This window comes from Pyrus communis, chromosome 3, assembly GCF_963583255.1.
Source record: "Pyrus communis chromosome 3, drPyrComm1.1, whole genome shotgun sequence".
NCBI lineage: Eukaryota > Viridiplantae > Streptophyta > Magnoliopsida > Rosales > Rosaceae > Pyrus > Pyrus communis.
Window position 1 is genome coordinate 22,457,368 of NC_084805.1, and position 20,134 is coordinate 22,477,501.

A 20,134-nucleotide genomic window follows, 5' to 3' on the forward strand; every position below is an offset into this window, starting at 1 on the left:
CCCTAATTTGAACAAGAATTTTGTAAGTACAATGTAGAGATAACTTCTTGTTCAATCATGAATAAAAACTTCAATAATTTCTCATGTTATAAATTGTATTTTTTTCATATTTTGTGCAAACTTTGTTAGGTTCAAAGCAATGACTCAACTGATCATGACAAATATGCTTTTGTTAGTGCTAAACAGCTGCAATCCACTTTTTAATTAACATGGATTATATCCTAAGATTTGGAAACATCTTTTAGTATTATGTTAATGTTCTAATGTGGTTGATCTACTAGGATATGACTCCCTATATGTTTGGAATTGTATAATCCTTTATCCATATCTATGGCCACCACTTAATAAAAAGAAAAACTTCAACCAATAAAATTTGACATGGTGAAACCAAAACAAGTAATTAAGATAAAGTCGGGTTAGCAACATATTTATAAATCACATCTTATGAGTTCTTAATGTAAAGTTCAAAACTTTTCACGATAAAAACAATGTTTGGCGTGCAAATTGTTTGACTTCAGTTGATTTAATGCATAATTCTATCATTGAAGCATTTTGTCGAATACTTAATAAGTCTATTGATATCTAACGAAACTTGTTAGACATAATTTGTCGATCTCTACCTGCATTTGCCGATCAGATATTTTATCAAACGCTTGATGATCACCACCGGGCCTTGTACTCATTGAATATCTTTACAGAACTTGTTTGTGTCTTATAAGTATCAAACTAAATTTAGTTAAGAACTCAACAAAAACTGATAAAAACCAGAAAAAATAAGAGGAGAAAAGAGAGAAACAGAAAGAAGCAACACGGCTAGGTGTCATGCACCTGCCCACACCCAACCAATATATTTGGATGTTTCCCTCCATATTAGCAGCCCGACTCCCCGGCAGAAGTCCACTACTCCGCTTCCTTCCCAAATACCAAAGCAAGCAAAACATCTCACGCAAAAACCCTGAACCCGCGCCTCCCTCCCAACCATTTCTCTTTCTCTAGGCAGCGCCGCCACCGTCAACGCCCACTACAGCCACCGTAATGTCGGCCTCAATCTTCGAAGACGGCTTCTCCTCCGACCGGCTCTTCAACCAGGGCTACTCCTACACATACGATGATGTCATCTTCCTCCCTCACTACATCGACTTCCCCACCGACTCCGTCCATCTAACCTCCAACCTCAGCCGCCGCATCCCTCTCTCGATTCCCTTCGTCTGGTCCCCGATGGACACCGTCACCGAGTCCCACATGGCCATTTCGATGGCCGCACTCGGCGGCATAGGCATCATCCACTCCAACTTGACGTCGTCCGAGCAAGCCCACATGGTCCGGTCCGTCAAGTCCCGCCGGGTCCCGCTTCTTTCGAACCCCGTCTTCAAATCCCCAAGCGATCGAATCCAATCTGGCGACGTTTTCGACGCTTCCAATCCCTACGTCCTGGTTACTGAGAGTGGCAGCCCCAATTCGAAGCTTCTGGGGTACGTGGCGTGCAAGGATTGGGTGAAATTGGGGGACAAGGAGGTGAAGATTTACGATCACATGGTGAACTGTACGGACTTCACGGTGCTGTGGAGTTACGATTTGGGGGCTATTGGGGAGTACATGGAGGAGAAAAAACGAGATGTGGTGGCGACTGTGAGGGAAAATGAGGTGGTGGATGTGGTGGCGAAGGAGGAGGTGGCGAGGATTAAAGGGTACCCCAAATTGGGGGTTGGGACGGTGGGTCCCTACGGGACGTGGCGGGTTGGGGCGGGGACGAGGTAGTCGGATAAGGAGAGGTTGGAGGAGTTGGTGAAGGCAGGGGTGGATGTAGCGGTGTTGGGTAGCTCTCAGGGGAACTCCATTTATCAGATGATAAAGTATGTGAAGAAAATGTACTCGAATTTGGATGTAGTTGGCGGGAATGTGGTGACGGTGAGTCAGGCGCAGAATTTGATTCAGGCTGGTGTTGACGGGTTGAGGGTTGGAATGGGGTCTGGCTCAATTTGTACCACTCAAGAGGTCTGCGCTGTTGGTCGCGGACAGGTATAAAGATGCCTTCTTTTTGTTAGTTGTTGCTTTTGTGATTGATGCTTTAGTTTGTGTTCTCATTGTTGGTTGCTAATTTAAGGATTTGTAGAATCTGGAGGTGTTGAAAGTTATGATATTTGTAGTGATCGGTTAAACACCTTGAATTTTATGTGGATGAAAAATATTTGATGAAGGATTTGTTGATCAATGACATTGTGCCTAACAATCGTTGTTTTGATGGGTGTTTTACTATTTGATACTTTGGAACATAGGGCATAGAAAACAAAGGTTCGACTTTAGCTTCTGGCAGTGACAGCCCTTTGATGGGCTAAAACAGTGTAGTTTGTGGCGTGAAAAGATATATAATTACGTTTTGGAACTTGTTGAAGACTTTGTTTGACGTTTTGTTCTACGGGTTGCTGAGTGCTATACCATTTTATGACCAAAGTTGTTTTGGTTTTGGTGGTATGTTTCAGGCAACTGCTGTTTACAAGGTTGCGTCTATTGCTTCGCAAAGTGGTGTGCCTGTGATTGCTGATGGTGGAATTTCCAATTCTGGACACATTGTCAAGGCTTTGGTCCTTGGGGCTTCTATTGTCATGATGGGAAGCTTCTTAGCTGGAAGCACTGAGAGGCTCCTGGGGTTTTTGTGTATCAGGTATGTCTTGGACTTACTCATGTTTTTATTGCTGGACAGGTATACTGCTCATACCATCAGATATTAAATCTACTTGAACATTTCATTCTCGTTTGTTTGAGTGTTTACTACATGTCTTTTCTAGTTCTTTGACAACTTTTTGAGCGGTTTAAGGAGTTTATTAGGCAGATTTATGAATACTGAATTGCAGCTGTGATTGGTAAAGAAACCTACCTAGAAGATATGTGTTTCTAAGTTTGTTAGACATCCTGAGTTATTTCTCATCCTTTTTGGACTGCATTAATATCGTTCAACGTATCAGTCATTGATGTGTTATGGTTTGCTATCAATCTTTAACGCTTTTACATCATTAGGAATGCCATTGGTATGTTTGCATGGACTCTCTCCCTGAGACCTGAACTTAATCAGTTTGAAGCCTAAATACGGTAAGTGGTTTTGGACTCCTTCGATTAACCCAAGTGGTGAAAGTAAGTGGCAAAATGGGTTAGGATTAGGCTAGATATGGGTCCGGTTCCCTGAAATTGTGATTGGGTTTTTTCATGGATGCATGTCAAAGCTAAACTTATGGGGAAGTGTATTGGACATAGTATTTAATTTCTGTGTCATTGCTTTTTTATTTATTTTGTGGTAATTATCTAATTAACCAATTGATTAATTTTTTAGTTTTGAACAGAGGCTCTCGGGGTTTTTGTGTATCAGGTATGTCTGGGACTTACTTATGTTTATATTACTGGAACAGTTATACTGCTCATACCATCAGCTACTAAATCTACTTGAACATTTCTTCTCGTTTGTACGAGTGTATACTACATTTGTCTTTTCTAGTTCTTTGACAACTTTTTGAGCGGTTTAAGGAGTTTATTAGACTGATTTATGACTACTGAATTGCAGCTGTGATTGGTAAAGAAACTTATCTAGAAGATATGTTTTTCTTTGTATGTTAGACATCCTGAGTTATTTCTCATCCTTTTTGGATTGCATCAATATTGTTCGACGGATCAGTCATTGATGTGTTATGGTTTGCCATCAATCTTTAATGCTTTTACATCATTGGGAATGCCATTGGTATGGTTGCATGGACTCTCTCCCTGATGACCTGAACTTAATCAGTTTGAAGCCTACATACAGTAAGGGGTTTGGGACTCCTTCGGGTTAACCCAAGTGGTGACAGTAAGTGGCAAAAGGGGTTAGGATTAGGCTAGGTACGGGTCTGGTTCCCTGAAATTGTGATTGGGTTTTTTCATGGATGCATGTCAAAGCTAAACTTATGGGGAAGTGTATTGGACTTAGTATTTAATTTCTGTGTCTCTTATTTATTTATTTATTTTATGGTAATTATCTAATTAAGCAATTGATTAATTTTTTAGTTTGAACAGAGGGTCTTTGCTAATCTAACCTACGACCCAAATTATGTGTATCTTCCTTTATTTCTGAACTAAAAGCAAAAATTGTCTACATAAATTGCACTGGATTTACAGTATACTTGTCTTTTATAAGCAACATGCTGTTTGTTATTTCTTTGTCGTTGTTAATTAGCTTTCTGCAGGCTTAACCTCTATTAAGGAAACTGTTTGATATAAGTGATTTCATTTTTTCCGTTAGAATGGTCGCCGAGTAAAAAAAATATCGATGCATGGGGTCTCTTGAAGCAATGACAAAAGGGAGTGATTAGAGGTACTTGGGCGATACAGCTAAGCTGAAAATTGCACAGGGGGTTGTTGGGGCAGTTGCAGACAAAGGTTCTGTTTTGAAGTTCATACCATATACAATGCAAGCTGTGAAACAAGGTTTCCAAGATCTTGGTGCTTCTTCATTGCAGTCTGCTCATGACCTCTTAAAATCAAGTGTTTTAAGGCTAGAGGTAAGTAGACCATTTTGCAGACGTTGTTGTGTTACCTCGTATCATCGTTATTAAGGCTGTCAATTTAGTTCTATGCTTTAAATGAGAATTGATATTGTAGCCAATGTTTCTTTCGATAACTTACTCTTTCGTAGTCTGTTGAATAGCATGTTGTATTCTTGTTCAACACTCTTAGGTTAAACTACCAAAAGGAGTGGGGAAGAAACCTATTAATCTAGAGTACTGCCATTGTGTGTCACTCATATTCAGACACTTATTTACTTACAAAGAAGAAATCTGTAACCTCTCAGGGTTTTCCCTGACCCCGCTTACTTCTTTAGATAGTTTTCCATCCCCATATATTACCTCAAGGAAAAGTGCACTCTACGATTACCTTGTTATAGCTCAAGGAATCTGAGATGTAATGATGGTCATATCAAGAACTAATATGGTTTCTCAATTAGTTGACAATGTATTCTACTATGCAGGTAAGAACAGGAGCAGCACAAGTAGAAGGTGGCGTTCATGGTGTGGTTTCTTACGAGAAGAAATCGTTTTGATGGTTGTATCTTTTCAGCTTTTCTCATTCCTGCTGGTGACTGCTGTCTCGGGGAATTGGGAACTCTTCCGTTTTCCATACTGCATCTGATATCGCCAGTTTAGCATGAGTAACAAGGGCGAGGCTGTCAAACTGCCACCGGGTATTTCTGAGCAGCGAAAGTTTTGGTCTCAAACGGTTCTCTGGCATTTTGTTGGTTGCCATGAGAGCTTCCATCTGCCTGCATTTTTTATTTTTTATTTTTTTGAAAACTACTTCCTGCATTTGTTTCACTCTGCACTTTAAATGTGACATATGACTAGTTAGACTTTGTCTGAGTTATGGTTGTTACTAGTTTTCATTACGAATTATTATTAAATAATGCGGTTTCAATTGTTCACCACATGGTTTTTTTTTTTTTAATGTTTGTAGGCACATGACCAAAAAGAAAACGGAGAGAGAAGCAAAGACAACCGCGGAATATTTGATGTTACAACTAGGGGTGGAATAAAATACCAAAAAAACCAAACCTACCGAAACCGAACTGAATCGAATAGACAGTACCAAAAATTTGGTACCTGAAGCTGAACCGAAATTGAAGAATTCGGTAAGAGATTTGGCATGAAACTTGGATTAGTTCGATAAGACCAAACCGAACCTTGGAATATTAATTTTTTATAGTCAATTGGATTTGGTTGAGATTTATCTTTACCGTTGACTCAAAACCAACCCTTCTCAACCCCACTTCCACCACCCCCACCCCCCCTCCCCGCGGGGGTTTTGGTGAGGGCTTTTCTTTCTGTAAGAGAGTTTCTCTCCAGCGTGTGACTGTTTTCTTTAGTTTTCAAGCTTGGTTCTTCAGTTCTTTCTCACTTTTGCTACCACTGTTCCTAGTTGTGGCTTGGGTTGGTGGTAGCCCCAATCCCTCCTCCTTCTTTTTCCTTTGGCCTGTCTCCTATGTCCTTTCTGGATAGCTTGTATTTCTGACTTGGATTCCTGTGTAGATCTATCCGATCTTTCGGTTTCAACTCTCGTTCTTAGTCATGTTCTCGATACCCAGTTCAAAAGTGAAATTTCCTATGGTGAAGTTTCAATTATGTTTAGGTCTTCGTACCACCACTTTTCCGCCGTAATTGTTTTGATGGGATTGTTCTCCCCAGTGGAGTTTATCTGGATGACTCGGATTATGCGCAAATTGGGGCAATTTTGGCAATCTTAGGGATGGATGATTGATTTTCATGGGGTTCCCGCAGCTGCTGTGTATGGTATTCCAATTGAGGGTTTTTTGTTTCTTCTGGCTTGTTGTGTTAGGGTTTGTATGGAGCGGGGCTTATCACTTTTGTTTGGGTCTTTGAAGGAGGGATTTGTATATATTTTAGTTCTTTGAATGAACTTTACTTTACCAAAAAAAAAAAAAAAAAAAAAAACCAACCCAATTTCCCACTTCGACCACCTACACATCACAGTGACCGCCACAACTATCTCTCTCTCGTTCAAAACTCCTCTCTAGTCTCTCGATTCGTTTCTCTATCTCGACTCTCCTCTCTTCAGTTCTTCTATTCTTCCTCAACATAGTAACCCGATTTTTGTCTGTCTGTCTCTCTCTCTCTCTCTCTCTCTCTCTCTCTCTCTCGACTCGGCCCACCTGAGCCCCAACCACATGATCTCAACTCTGGCCCCGCCCACCCGTTCCTGACCTTTCTCTGTGTTTCACCTCTGTTGACTCTCTCTCTTGGTCGATCTTGACTCCGACCATGTCACACCCACAACACTACACATCTCTCTTTCTCGACTCCTCTCTGACTCTCTATTTATCAAGTCACTCAAGTTAAGACATTTTCCTTTAATTCTTCATATTTAAATTAGGATTTTGATTTGGGGTTCTGAAATGGGGTTAGAGTGTCAATTTGGGTTTCGAATTTTGATTTGACATGAGGGTATTGTTGAGGTTAGTCCTTTCGTGTAATGGTTGAGGGGATTGTGGAGATTAGGGGGATTGTTGAGGTATGTATTGTAATGGTGTACTAATGCAATTGCAGCAATTTGTTTCCTTTCTATACGAATTTTTAAATTGATGTGATCATTGTAAGATACAAACTTTTTCATTAAATTGATGCAATTATAATAATCGGAAGGTCACTTAGTATTACGATCTAATGGTATACCTCTTCACTTGTAAGTAAGAGGTCTTAGGTTCAATGCTCGCCAGAGACGAATTTGAAACACATTATTGCTAGTCCATAGTGATGCTAAGTCCACCGCTCTTCCCTTTAGTGTAGATAATATTGTTTGTTAAAAAAAAAAAACCCTAGAAGTGTTTTTGCTCAGTAAATGGAGAGGAATAGAGCATAGCTTAACATTTGGACCTGAAAAATTTTGGGAAAATTTGTGTTTTGCTGGGCTTAAAATCAGAAGCCCAAAAAATTTGACCTGAAGGCCCATTCTTGAGCCCGAACTGAAAAGCCGAACTATTTTGGTATTACCGAATTTCGAGAAAGCTAAAATATTGGTTTGGTTTCAGTTTTTCGCCCTCTTTTCCTGAACAATAACGATTCGGTTTTTGTACTGACCATTTCGATTCGCTATCTCAAACTAAACCACCCCTAATTACAAGTAGTATATTTTTGCACTGTTGTTTTCTCTTTATTGATTTGCTTTATTAAATATATAAAAGACTATAAAAAAGAGGAGTATGTGGGAGATAAAAGTTAATGCAGAAATCACATCTTAATCATTAGTCTGCTACACTTGCAAGTGTATTCTCTATAAGTGACATATGCACGACTTAGAATTAGTACTTGATATTAATCTTTGAACTTTCTAAGTTAGGAGAAATTTTTTCGAGTATCTGATATTCAAGCAAGTTCGTCAGGTGTTATAAAATAAGAAGAATGACACAAAAAAATATATTATTTGCTTCACTTTTATTATGACATGCAGAGTATTGCTTAAATCATACTTAACAAAGGATAATGCTAGGAAGACCTAATTTTTAAACCAAAATTTGCAAATCAAATGATGTCACTAATAGAAAATAAGCATATTAATCAACACTTAAATAATAATTCCACTTAGTACTACGGTTTAGTGGTATTCCTCTTTATTAGTAAGTGAGAGGTCTTAGATTTAATTATCGCCAAAGGTGAATTTGAGCCACATTATTGCTAGCCCATTGTGAGGCTTAGCCCACTCTCCCATTCCTTAGTATAGATAATATTGTTTGTACAAAAAACATTTAAGTATAATCAAATCATTCACCATCACATTATTTGATTTAAAATTTTAACCTCCCTAACATCATCTCTAAATAAAAATCTCTCTCTAGGTAGGATATTCCTCACATCCTCACAATGTGAGGAGCATACATTAGAGCAAGTCCACCATGTGCTCTAGCTCGAGGGACAGGCAGGAACGAGACCATGTAGCCCGAGTGATGAAGCGTAGCGTATGCTGGTGAGCGAGAGGCCCGGCAATTTGTGCCGGCCCATGCGCCCGAAGGCAATGTGATGTGGGCTGACTTCAGGACGACTTCAGCCACAATATAAAATTAATAAAAATATTAAATATTAATAAAAATTAATAAAAAATTTAAAAAATGTAAAACCTGGAAGGCTTCGAACTCAACGGCTCTTGCCTGAGTTTGTCACCGAGGCTGATGATACACCCACAGATAAATGGGAGAGATCCAGTCCCTCCTCCGCTGCAATTGCCGCCGCACCCCACACCGCCTTCGCCTCCACGCACTTGCAATCCCCCTCCTTCCACTCGCGCGCCCAGATCGCACGATTGGGATTTGTTTTTGAGAGAGGGAGAGAGAGAGAGAGAGAGAGAGAGAGAGAGAGATTTTAACTAAGGACTTGGCGATCCTTTACCTACTTTACTAAGGAAAAATTGAATTTTTGCACGGATCGGCTATTGATGTTGTCAGAGTCTGAGGCCTTGCCTCCGGAGCTCAAGTGAGAGAGAGCTATTGAGCTTGAAAAAGAAAGAAAAAAAAACACACACAACTTTTGGAATGATGCGTTGGCACCATGTGAAAAGAAGAAAAAAATAAGAAAAAAAAGGTTTTGGTACGGTGCATCGCACCATGTGAAAAAAACAAAGGTTTTGAAATGGTATGGTGCACCATGCGAAAAGAAAAAATTAAAAAAATAAAAATAAATTTTTTGATAAAAAGTGGTAGAATGAGATCGATTAAAAATTTTATCTGAAATTATAAAAAAATTATTTTGTATTATTTTTTTAAAAAATACTAATATTTTATTACCTATTACCATGGTCATTTAGTGTAAATGTGGAGATGCAAAAGATATTTACTGTTTATTAATAATAATTACTGTTCATTGAGTAAATTAAATAGTGAATAACCCGATGGAACTTTACCAACGGTGGAACTACTCTTAGTCATGAGTTAGATGGGGGTTGGAAGATTCAAAGTATGACATTGACAGGCTTCTGTTTTCTAGTCCAATCTGCAGACTTCAGTTTTGTTTTCTTCTCATGCTTTAATTCGATAGGACATGTGGACATTAAGAGACTTCCACAATTTCATTAACTCGTGATTTTGACTGTGAAATTGTGTGGTCGTTTGGATGTAAATTTGAGTGGGACGTTTACGGATGAAACCCAAGTTTTTGGTCCAAATTATCTCCAAAGCGGGCTTGCAGGTCAGAAGAAACATAATAGAAAGATTCAGTGCGGGCAGGCTCATAGCAAGCCCTGTTTTTACCGCTGAGATGCACGAGCCGTTGTCATCGTTGGATGTCGCACCTCCTGAATTATGAACTAGTGATGCGTACCTGGCTACAATTTTTTTAAAGAAAAATTAATGAAAAGAGTTTGAAAACTTTGAGTTTTAACGATAAGGACAAAATAAAGGGTAAAATGAATAATACCAAGATTGATTTTTTAGTGTAAAAATGTGATTTTTCGTTAAAATGAACAGTACTAAGAGCTTTTCGTTAAAATTCCATTTTTTTAATCTAATGGCTCAATCAAATTTAATCAATTTTAACGATAATAAAAAAGGATCCAACAGCTCACATTTAAATCTAACAATCAAAATAATATTACTAATTAGTCCAAATCAGATTCAACACCAAAACTTCTCCAAAACTCTATAAATACATGTCAATTTTTCACTTATCCATAAAAAACTAAATAATATAAATAATTTTTTTTACATCAAAATGTTCGTAAAAAATAAATAAATAAAACAAAGATTACACAAAAGAAAATTCCAAAATTTCTAGCAAAAAAAAAAAAAAAAAAAAGAAAAAAAAAAAGGAAAAAAAGAAAAGAAAGAAATATAAAAATTTAACAAATTATAAAGTTGAGCATGGAAAGCTCATAAAATGATAAGGGATAAAACCCTTGACTTGGGTAGTTCTAGGTCAACAACAACTTGTACTAAAAAAACAAAGCGTTTAGACATCGCATTATATATAATAAGTAGTTATATGGGAACGAAGGAGCCAAACTTGTGTCTCGAGCTGATACAATATGGTTCACAAGGCCAACGTTGTTTACATGATTTCCATCATTCTATTGCTGTTGTTCTCATCCAAATTAGTCTTTGCCAACGTTTCTGAAAATCCAAAGCACGGTAGTTACTCTCTCTCTCTCTCTCATACAATAAATCGTTGTTTGATTAGCATCTATATATGATTCGTAAGTTGTTAACTAGTTAATAATGAAAGTTCATTAGTCATTGCAGATGTAGCAGAAAAGATCATCAGCCGGTCGCATCTGCATATTGTGAGAAAGATTCCCGTACCAAATCCTTATAATCATGGGCCAGTGCCAGGACATAGAACAAAAAATTAGGGGTGTGCATTAAACCGATCGAACCATATGTAAGTTGGTTTACTCGATGAAGTTTTTATGTTCCGATAAAAAAAAAATTTTTGATAGAATTGAAACGTGGGAAAAGAGTAGATGTTTTGAAATATATAACTTTTCAAATGTTGCTTTTTTTGTTGATGTGTTGGAAAATGGTTAAACCAGCTCAATCCAAATTTCATTTTTACCTAATCCTTTTGAATTTTTCTTTCTTGTTTTGCAGCTTGTGTTGCAGGTTCTTACCTTTTAAATTTTATTTTAGAGGGATTTGGTCCTATGTCCACCCCTCTCTTTTTCTTGTATTTTCTTTTTCAAAAGAGATAAGGTGTATATCCTTTCCTCTTTTCTTGTATTTTGTTGTTCTTACTTTATGATGAATAAGGTTTATGTCCCTCCTTGGCTAGGTATAATTTTTTTTTTCTCATCTCAATAAATTTCTCTTGTAACGCCAAGTTTTCCAAAAAAACGTCTATTTTTCTTCGATGAATTGGAGTGGATTTGAGTCAAATATAATTCATGACTCCAAACTTCTGATTCCGCAACTAAGTTTTAATAGTATATCTAAGCAGCACCATTAATGTATAAGCTATGGGAATGCGGCTTTATTATATCTGAACTAGGTAAACATGTTGCATGTGAAATTAGAAGCCAAAGATGAGGGTGAAGGTGAAGATAACAACTTGTATGTCATGGTGAATCTACACCATATAAGTTGTCCTTCACTCCTTGAACATGAGTTATTGACAAAGTTATTAATTTACGTTGGACATTGGAGATTGAAACCTCATAATAAATTTCTTTTTGAATCTGTATCATAACTAAAACATGTGATTTGACATTTTTACATCACGAATAATAATATTTATTAACTTTTTTTTTTTAATTTTATAGAAAACCTTGACGGTACAAGGAGAATTCTATTGATATAAAAAAAGAGTACACCTAGTTAGGAGGGATATAAATCTAATCCCTCATAATACAAGAAAAAAGGATAAAGAAAATACATGAAAAGAAGGGAGGACATAAATCTTATCATTCTAGAACAAAACACAACGAAAATAAGGGGGGGGGGGGGGACATGAAACCTAACCCTTCTAAAGACGAACCTAAAGTTTAGGTCTAAACCTGCAAAACAGAAACAAGGAACATCACTGACACACCCGGCTTTGATATCCTCCAAACACCAAGGTAGACACATACTGGTCGACACCTGAAGGTGACGAATTCATACTAACATGTGTGAGAAGTAACAAACATAATTAAAACTTATAAATTTAAATACAATGATCATACAATGTGTTCAGAACATACAACTAATCCGAGACACTAGAAAGGAATAATATAAAATTGAACGAACAAAGGGATGGGTCGTACACCGAGAGGACTTGAAGATGCCGATGCGGGAGTGCCTTGACCTCGGGTTTGTACGCCTTGATTCTATGTCATGAGATGGCACAAAACAAAACATGAGTGGACCAAGTTGATATATAAGTAATACTGAAACAGTTATTCATCAACATACTAACCCTTAAGGTTTAAGAAAACTCAATATAGCATAATAAGTAATAGGTTTTCCGAAAACTATAGTATCCCACATCGGCAGGGTGGGGGTTGGTCCCTGGCCTTATATGTACATGTCCCTCTATTCCTAGCATAACGCGTTTTGGGTAGTGAGGTTCTCTTGCCCATGAACAAATCCGTAAGGGCGTGGCCCAAAACGAACAATATCGTGCTACGACAGAGTAGTGATGTGACAATTTGGTATCAGAGCCAGACTCATCGTCCTTTCAGATGTGCCGACGAGGACATTGGTCTCCCTAAGGGGGGTGAATTGTAGTATCCCACATCGACGGGGTAGGGGTTAGTCCCTGGCCTTATATGTACATGCCCCTCTCTTCCTAGCATAACGCATTTTGGGTAGTGAGGTTCTCTTGCCTATGAACAAATTTGTGAAAGTGTGGCGCAAAGCGGACAATATCATGCTACGGCAAAATCGGAATGTGATAGTCAATCAGATGGATAGTTAGAATTGGTACGTATATTAGCAGGTGCTTGGAACAAGAAAAAATTAAAGCAATTAAGTTGTTGCTTTAGACATTTTACATTCCATCATTGCAATATCTCTATTATAATAAATATTGAACACCACTTTGTTAGGGGCTTCTCCTAAACTCTAAACTCTAGTTATCTTTTAAACTGAGCACTAGTATTGTACTATTTTTTAAACTGAATACTAATTATTTTTAGAATTGAACATTGACTATTTTTAGAACTCAACACATACTATTTCTTAAACTAAACACTGACACTATTACTATTTGTTGAATTGAACACTGACTATTTAAAAAAATTAAACAATAGCACTCTCACTATTTCTTAAACTGAACACTGATACTATTACTATTTTAAACTAAAGACTAATTATTTCTAAAATTGAACAAATGTACTATCACTATTTTTTAAACTAAAAACCAACTATTTTTTAAACTGAACAATACCACTACCAGCGCATATTTGTATTTACAAGTGGCAATTAAACTTAAACACTAGGCAACTTGAAATAAATAAGACAAACACAAGTTTGATAATACTAAAATCAATAAATTAAACCTACAATTAGCATTTCTCTTACATAGTTATCACTTTGGACATTTCGACATTGAAAACCTCAACCATAATAACAAGAAGAAATTTTCATAATTGAGAAATACTAAAGAGATTCTCTTAAAAGTGGGACTCTCTATAGACTTTCCATCCCCACTTCATGTTTTTGCACAATTCATGTATCAGCATTATAAAATATCGTACAAAAAACATGAGGTGCCGGAGAGTTTCATGGAAAGTACCACTTTAAAAGAGTCTTCTTAGCATTTCTTTCCATACTTTCATCAACACTTTGATTTTTCTTGAAATTGTGTGGTGCAAGCGCAAGTTGTTTGGACATAAATTTGAGCGGGGTCGTTTATGGATGACTTAATAGGATGTGCATAAACCTTAAACCAGTGTTATATTTCTGTAAAAATATCCATATGATCAAATAAAGATATAGAAAGGGGGATGAAGTTATATCGGAGAAACTCTTAACTTTTGATTGTCGATATTTTTCACATTGGTTAAATATCGGATAAACTCTTTTTATTTAAATTTTTATCATTTCCATAAAAAAAAAGCCGATAACAATATCGATACATCCATCGATATTCTCACATATTTGCACAAATTTGCGTATTGACATTTTACCTATGACGATATTTTGAACACTATCTTGAACTAACAATAACATGCAATAATTAGTTCCATGTCAAATAAATATTAATAAAAATTGGATAAAAACGCGCTTAGATATGTGGTGTAGGTCTCATTATATATATTCATGATAAATATCACACACATGTGTGTGATAGCTCGTCCCGTATTATTCGTATCGTATGTGTGAAATGACGATTTTTTCCTTGGTGGTTATTTGTCATTTTGGGGTGTTGTTTAATTGTTTTTGGGGGGTTGACTCTACAGGACACACACACACACACCCATCCCTTTTCTTTCCCCCGTGACTCTCTCTCTCTCTCTCTCTCTCATTCTCACTTGTACGGATGGGACTCAAAACCCTTGCAAACGTGACGGATCGAAGTGGAAAATGGTACCTTTGTGTTCGTGAGGACCATATGAGTTCAACCATACCAAATTCAGGTAAGGAATCTTTCGATTTTACGTCGAACCATGAACCTCCGATTTTGTCACTGTTCATGCACACATGAAATATTGGATTTTTAGGGAATTTGAAGCTTATAGGAAGCTTAGTGAGGTAATCAGGAAGCTCGAAGTCGTTCGTTGGGTGAAAGTGGACGTCGAGAAAGCTAGTTTGAAGTTGGCCGGTTTTTCTCGAATTTCTCCTGCAAGATCCTGTGATCTTTGAGGTTTCAAACAGGTATAACATTGTTCTACTCATCTCCAGCTTTCCATTGGTGCAAATTTCATAGAAATTGGTGAAGAAACAAGTGAGAAACGAAGGTTTTAAAGATTTTTCCGGTTTTCGGCGACCGGCGACTCGCCAGAGACGAAGATGGAATATTCTGTCAGTTTGGACAGAATATGCTGACGCTGTCAGTCAATTTTAATGGAATCCGTTAGGGTTTAACGGAATATTCCTGACGGCGTTAACTGACACCGTCAGTGTGACTGTCACGTGGCCGCGCGTGGGGGGCGCGTAGGTCCGTGCACTCGTCGGCACGTGGCGACGAGTGAGGCCTCAGAAAATTATTTTAAAAATATAGAGATGTTCATGAGGTTGAGTAGATCACGTTGGTATATTCAAACACCCATTTGAGCATTGTATGAGAAATTATTACCTAGTTTTGGTTATGTGCTTTAAATTGACGTTTTTATAGTTGTTTCGCATATAGGTGAAACCTATCCTAAGAACGAGTGCAGTCACTCAAGGCTCGGGGGTTACGACCCTTCCACATACCTGTGAGTGGGCTTTCGGTTTTCTGTATATACCTATATACTTGTGCTTTTCCCCAGAAAATGAAATTGAATGTTTATATGTTTTAAAATGCCATGCATAGCGTTTGCCTATTTATTTATGCATTAGTAGTTGTATATATGTATGTTTGGTGTTGCGGACGCACATGTAAGTGCCAGGTAAGTTTATGGTTTATGGTTGTGAATTAGTGATTACGTGAGATGCATTGAGAGCTCATAAACCTGCCCCCCGGTGTTAGTGCTCCCGCCCAGAGTAAGGCACAGTCCTTCACGTGATGTTCACCTCCCGCACCACACGCTCATCTTGGATCCAAGTTAGGTGCACAATCCTGTCGTAAAGACCACTTTAGGTGGTTCCGAATCATAGGTGACCCGCGATTATTCGCACAGTCTTCATGTGATCGTAGCACTTAAGCGTATTTATTTACACCCAGTCCTGTCATACATACCACTTTAGGTGGTTCCGACTCGTGTGCAGGTATAATTGTTGAGATGTGGATTTGAGCTCTAGATTCAGCTGTACATGTCACGTTAAGTGACTCCGGATGACATATATTCTACATTGATTGACATTACCTGGGTTACTTACATCATATGCTGAGTTAGTTGACATGGCTATATACATACATATTTGTGAATGTTGCTGCTCTGAGCATGGTTGTGATATATTTATATATTCTATTTTATGAGAAATTATACAGGTTTTACGGAGAGGGGTTAGAATTTTTGAGAATGAAATGATTTTGAAAAGCTTTGTTTTTGCCCACTCACACTTTCTGTTTTGCGCCTCTCCAGGTTCTAGTTTGGTGTGCTCTTTTGGTGGCTTACGAAGAATTCTCAGCATCCCTAACAAATTATCACCAGTGTAGGATCACCTTTGGATGTTGTGTAATTAGTATTTGTTCTTTTGGACTGCACTTAGGCTTTTTGTGCTCTGAATATTGTCTATCACTTTTAGTTTCACACTAGTGTGTTACTTTAACTAGCTTCTTTAGTAGTTTGGTTTTATTTATTCGTACTTTTATTATTATTATTATTGCTTCCGCACTGTGCACATGGTTACGTCACCCTCACGTGACGGCCAGCGCCCTTGACTTCGGTCGAGGTGTGTCATGTGTGTTTAAAAAAAATTGGAATTAAATAGAGTTTTAATTGAATGAAAAAGAAAATAAAAAGGTAAAAAGTAGGAAATGGGGGAGAGAAAGTGGAACTGAAAAATTATGGTTATATGTGGAAGAAAAAACAGCAATTTTTTTTTTTTTTTTACGAATTTATATTACTGCTCATGATTTTATTTTATTTTATTTTTATTGAATGTAAATAAATAATCAAATTATTTTTTCATTCTCTTTTAATTAAAAAAAAATTATTAATAGGTAATTTAAGTTATGAAATAATGCAGTTTCAAATGTTTACCACATAGTTTTTTTTTTCTTTTCCCTTTTTTTTAATGTAGGTTTGTACTTTTACATGACCACATAGAAAAGAAAAAAGTGCAGACAACTGCTGAATATTTGACTTTACAAAAAGGAGATTGATTTATTAAATATATAAAAGACTACGAAATAGAGTAGCGTGTGAATGAGATAAGTGAATGCGAAGCCAAGCTTGTAAGTGTATTTTCTATAAGTGAGAGATGTGCAACTCGAAATTAGTATATAATATTAATCTTCAAGCTATGTAAGTAGAGTGTTTAGTATTTAAACAGTTACTCCACTATTATAAAATAAATAAAATTACATAAAAAATATATCATTTTCTTAACTTGTATTATTACATATAAAGTACCACTCGAATAAGTTATTGAACAACATTCATTAGGAATGGGTTACTTAGGGTTTGGAAGATTCGTATGGAGAGATTTTTCAGTGTGATCAGTACATGGTACACCACTTGGAACGTGTCATTATACAAATAATAAGATATGTGTGTTAAAAAGTTAATAACTTAATAATATAATTTTTTAACACTTATATAAAAACACGTAACATACCACTGCTTCAGTCATAAAAAAAAATTTCTTCGAAGTATGACATTGACAGGCTCTTATTTTCTGGTCCAATCAGACCTTTATTTTCTTCCGAATCAGGATCCTCTCCCGATCCTTATATAAGGATCCTCATGATCAAGGAATGTGGGCCGTTGGATGAAAATCCAACGGCTACAAACAGGGGGACTCTTTAAAGTTATAATAATTATAACCGTCAAATTTTCATCCAACGACCCACACTCCTTAATCATGAGGATCCTCATCCTTAGATCAGGAGAGGATCCTGATCCTTTTCTTCCATGCTATAGCAGACATTGACAAAGTGCTCACTTTAGACATTTCGACATTGAAAACCTCACACATAAATTATAATAACATAGAAGATATTTCGTTTTGCATATTTTCCGTCAGTAGGTGACTTTGACAGTTTTGAGTGGGGACGTTTATGGATGACTAAATGGAGTTGCAGAAATCTTGACCTACGCCTAACATGCATAATCAATTCCATCTTCCATGTCAAGTAAGTATCAATAAAAATAAAAGTGTGATATTCACACATTTCATTTTACTTCTCACATATCTTTTTAATTTTCGACCGTCAGATCAAATGAATTGAAGAAGATCAACGTACAGAAATTATTAAGGGGTGTGTGAGAAGTAAAATATGATGTGTAGATAGCACACCCCTAAAAATAAAACGCGTTTAGATTTATAGTGTAGGTCACATTACATATATATATATATATATATATAATTTATCTAGGAGGGTTTTTTTTTTTTTTTTAAGTGCATCGATATTTTTATATTAAAAGAGAGGGAGTTCGACTAAGCCACACAATGGACAATCTATTTTGGTATCAAATTCGCCATCCATGAGATTCGAACCTAAGACCTCTCACTTCCAAGTGAAGAGAATATTATCTGAACTAAGGAAAATGAAATGGGCTTAGCCTCAAAATGGGTTAGCAATGATGTAGTTTAAATTTGCCTTTAGTGAGAGTCGAACCTAAAATCTTTTTTACAAATAAAGATGAATACCACTTAATATATAAAAGACTACAAAACGAAGGAGTAGGTGAAAGAAATAAGTTAATGCAAAAATCACCTCTAAATAAGTAATCTACCAAGGTTGTAATTGTATTTTCCACCAGTGAGAGATGTGCCAGTAGAAATTAGTATATGATATTAATCCTTAAACTTCGTAAGTTGAGTATCCAGTATTTAAGCAGTAATTCTACGGTGATAAAGTAAGTAAATAAACACAAAAAATCTATTATTTCTTTACTTGTATTATTATAGTATCGCTTAAATAAGTTATTCACCAGCATTCACTAGGAATGAGTTAGTTGGGTTTGGAAGATTCAAAGTATGCACTGATAGGCTTCAATTTTCTGGTCCAATGATACGTTTAATTTCTTCCATGCTATAGCAGACATTGACGTTAGTGATCACTTTAGACATTTCGACATTGAAAACCTCACGCATAATAACAAAGAAGATATTTCGTTTTGCTTTTGTCGGCATGTGACTTTGACAGTTTTATTTTTTTTCCTCGGAATTATGTGCAAGTCGTTTTCGATATAAATTTGCGTGGGGGCGTTTATGGATGATACATGTGGTGTACGTGGCTTTACATATATATATATATATATATGTATATGACATTGACATTAGTGATCACTTTAGACATTTCGACGTTGAAAACCTCACGCATAATAACAAAGAAGATATTTCGTTTTGCATAATTTTGTCGGCAGGTGATTTTGACAGTTTTATTTTTTTTTCCTTGAAATTATGCGCAAGTCGTTTTCGATATAAATTTGCGTGGGGGCGTTTATGGATGATATATGTGGTGTACGTCGCTTTACATACATACATATATATATATATATATATATGTAGGGGGCTTTTAAAAAAAGAGATTTTCATTTTTTACTTTTGCTAAAGATTATGTGTTCAAAAATGAAAATCTGAAAAAAAAAGACCTGATTCGTTATCGTGTCAATTTAAAAATCTGTTAATTTCGTGTAATATCGTGTTAGATTAATGATCGTGTCAGAAATTGACAGGCTTAATACCTAGGAAAGAAGGAAGCCAAATCAGAATTGGTTGCCGAGTTAATTGCCACGGGCCAATCATGGAATCCGTAATATGCGTTGTGGGTGATAAACCCGACTGCACGGAGAGAGGAGATGAGTTGAAAAATAAGGGAGGTTGTAAAAATAGTCATGCCGGTGAGAGTGGGAATTGTGAGAGTTACTGGGAAGGGGATGGTGTAAAAATCAAGGAAGGCTAGGTAGAGAATGGTGGGTAGGAAGAAAGCGAGGGGGAGAAGGAAGATGGCCGAAGGGGATTAGGAGAGGCCAGATTTAAATAAAATTTTAATTTAAAATTTAAAATTTCTTAATTTTAATGTTTTTAGTTTTTAATATATACTTGGGTCATATTGACACGTGGCTCTCAGTAATTGTCCTTGTAGGCGCCACGTCATCAGTTGACGGCTAATTTAACAGTAATTTTAACGGATATATCTAATTACTATTTCATGTACCACTCTGGAATGAAAAAACTTGTACCAAATATTGAAAATCAAGAAATGTTAGGGTAATAAAATGAAATTAATCCTACTTTTTAATTTATGTGGTGGTTGCTTTTATCTTAAAATTTGACATATTTTTTTTATAAAAAAAAAAAAAAAAATCCTTAAAAAATCACTGGAAAGTTCAAGGTTTCTCCCGTTTTCTTTAACTTTAATAATAAAAACATCACCGGGTTGTA

At 36.6% G+C, this 20,134-nt stretch overlaps 1 long non-coding RNA gene and 1 pseudogene across 2 annotated transcripts; both read left to right on the top strand.

The window, feature by feature from the left end:
- The first annotated feature begins 138 nt into the window (after positions 1-138).
- Positions 139-5,764, top strand: LOC137730168 (inosine-5'-monophosphate dehydrogenase 2-like; annotated as a pseudogene).
- A 4,714-nt stretch (positions 5,765-10,478) lies between these two features.
- On the top strand, positions 10,479-11,276 carry LOC137730232 (uncharacterized). 2 transcript variants are annotated; one of them, XR_011068104.1, is made up of 3 exons: positions 10,479-10,645; positions 10,748-10,895; positions 11,105-11,276. It is a non-coding gene; the product is annotated as an uncharacterized lncRNA (long non-coding RNA). The 2 variants fall into 2 exon arrangements; XR_011068103.1 differs by having other exon boundaries at positions 10,488-10,645; positions 10,757-10,895.
- Positions 11,277-20,134: the final 8,858 nt, after the last annotated feature.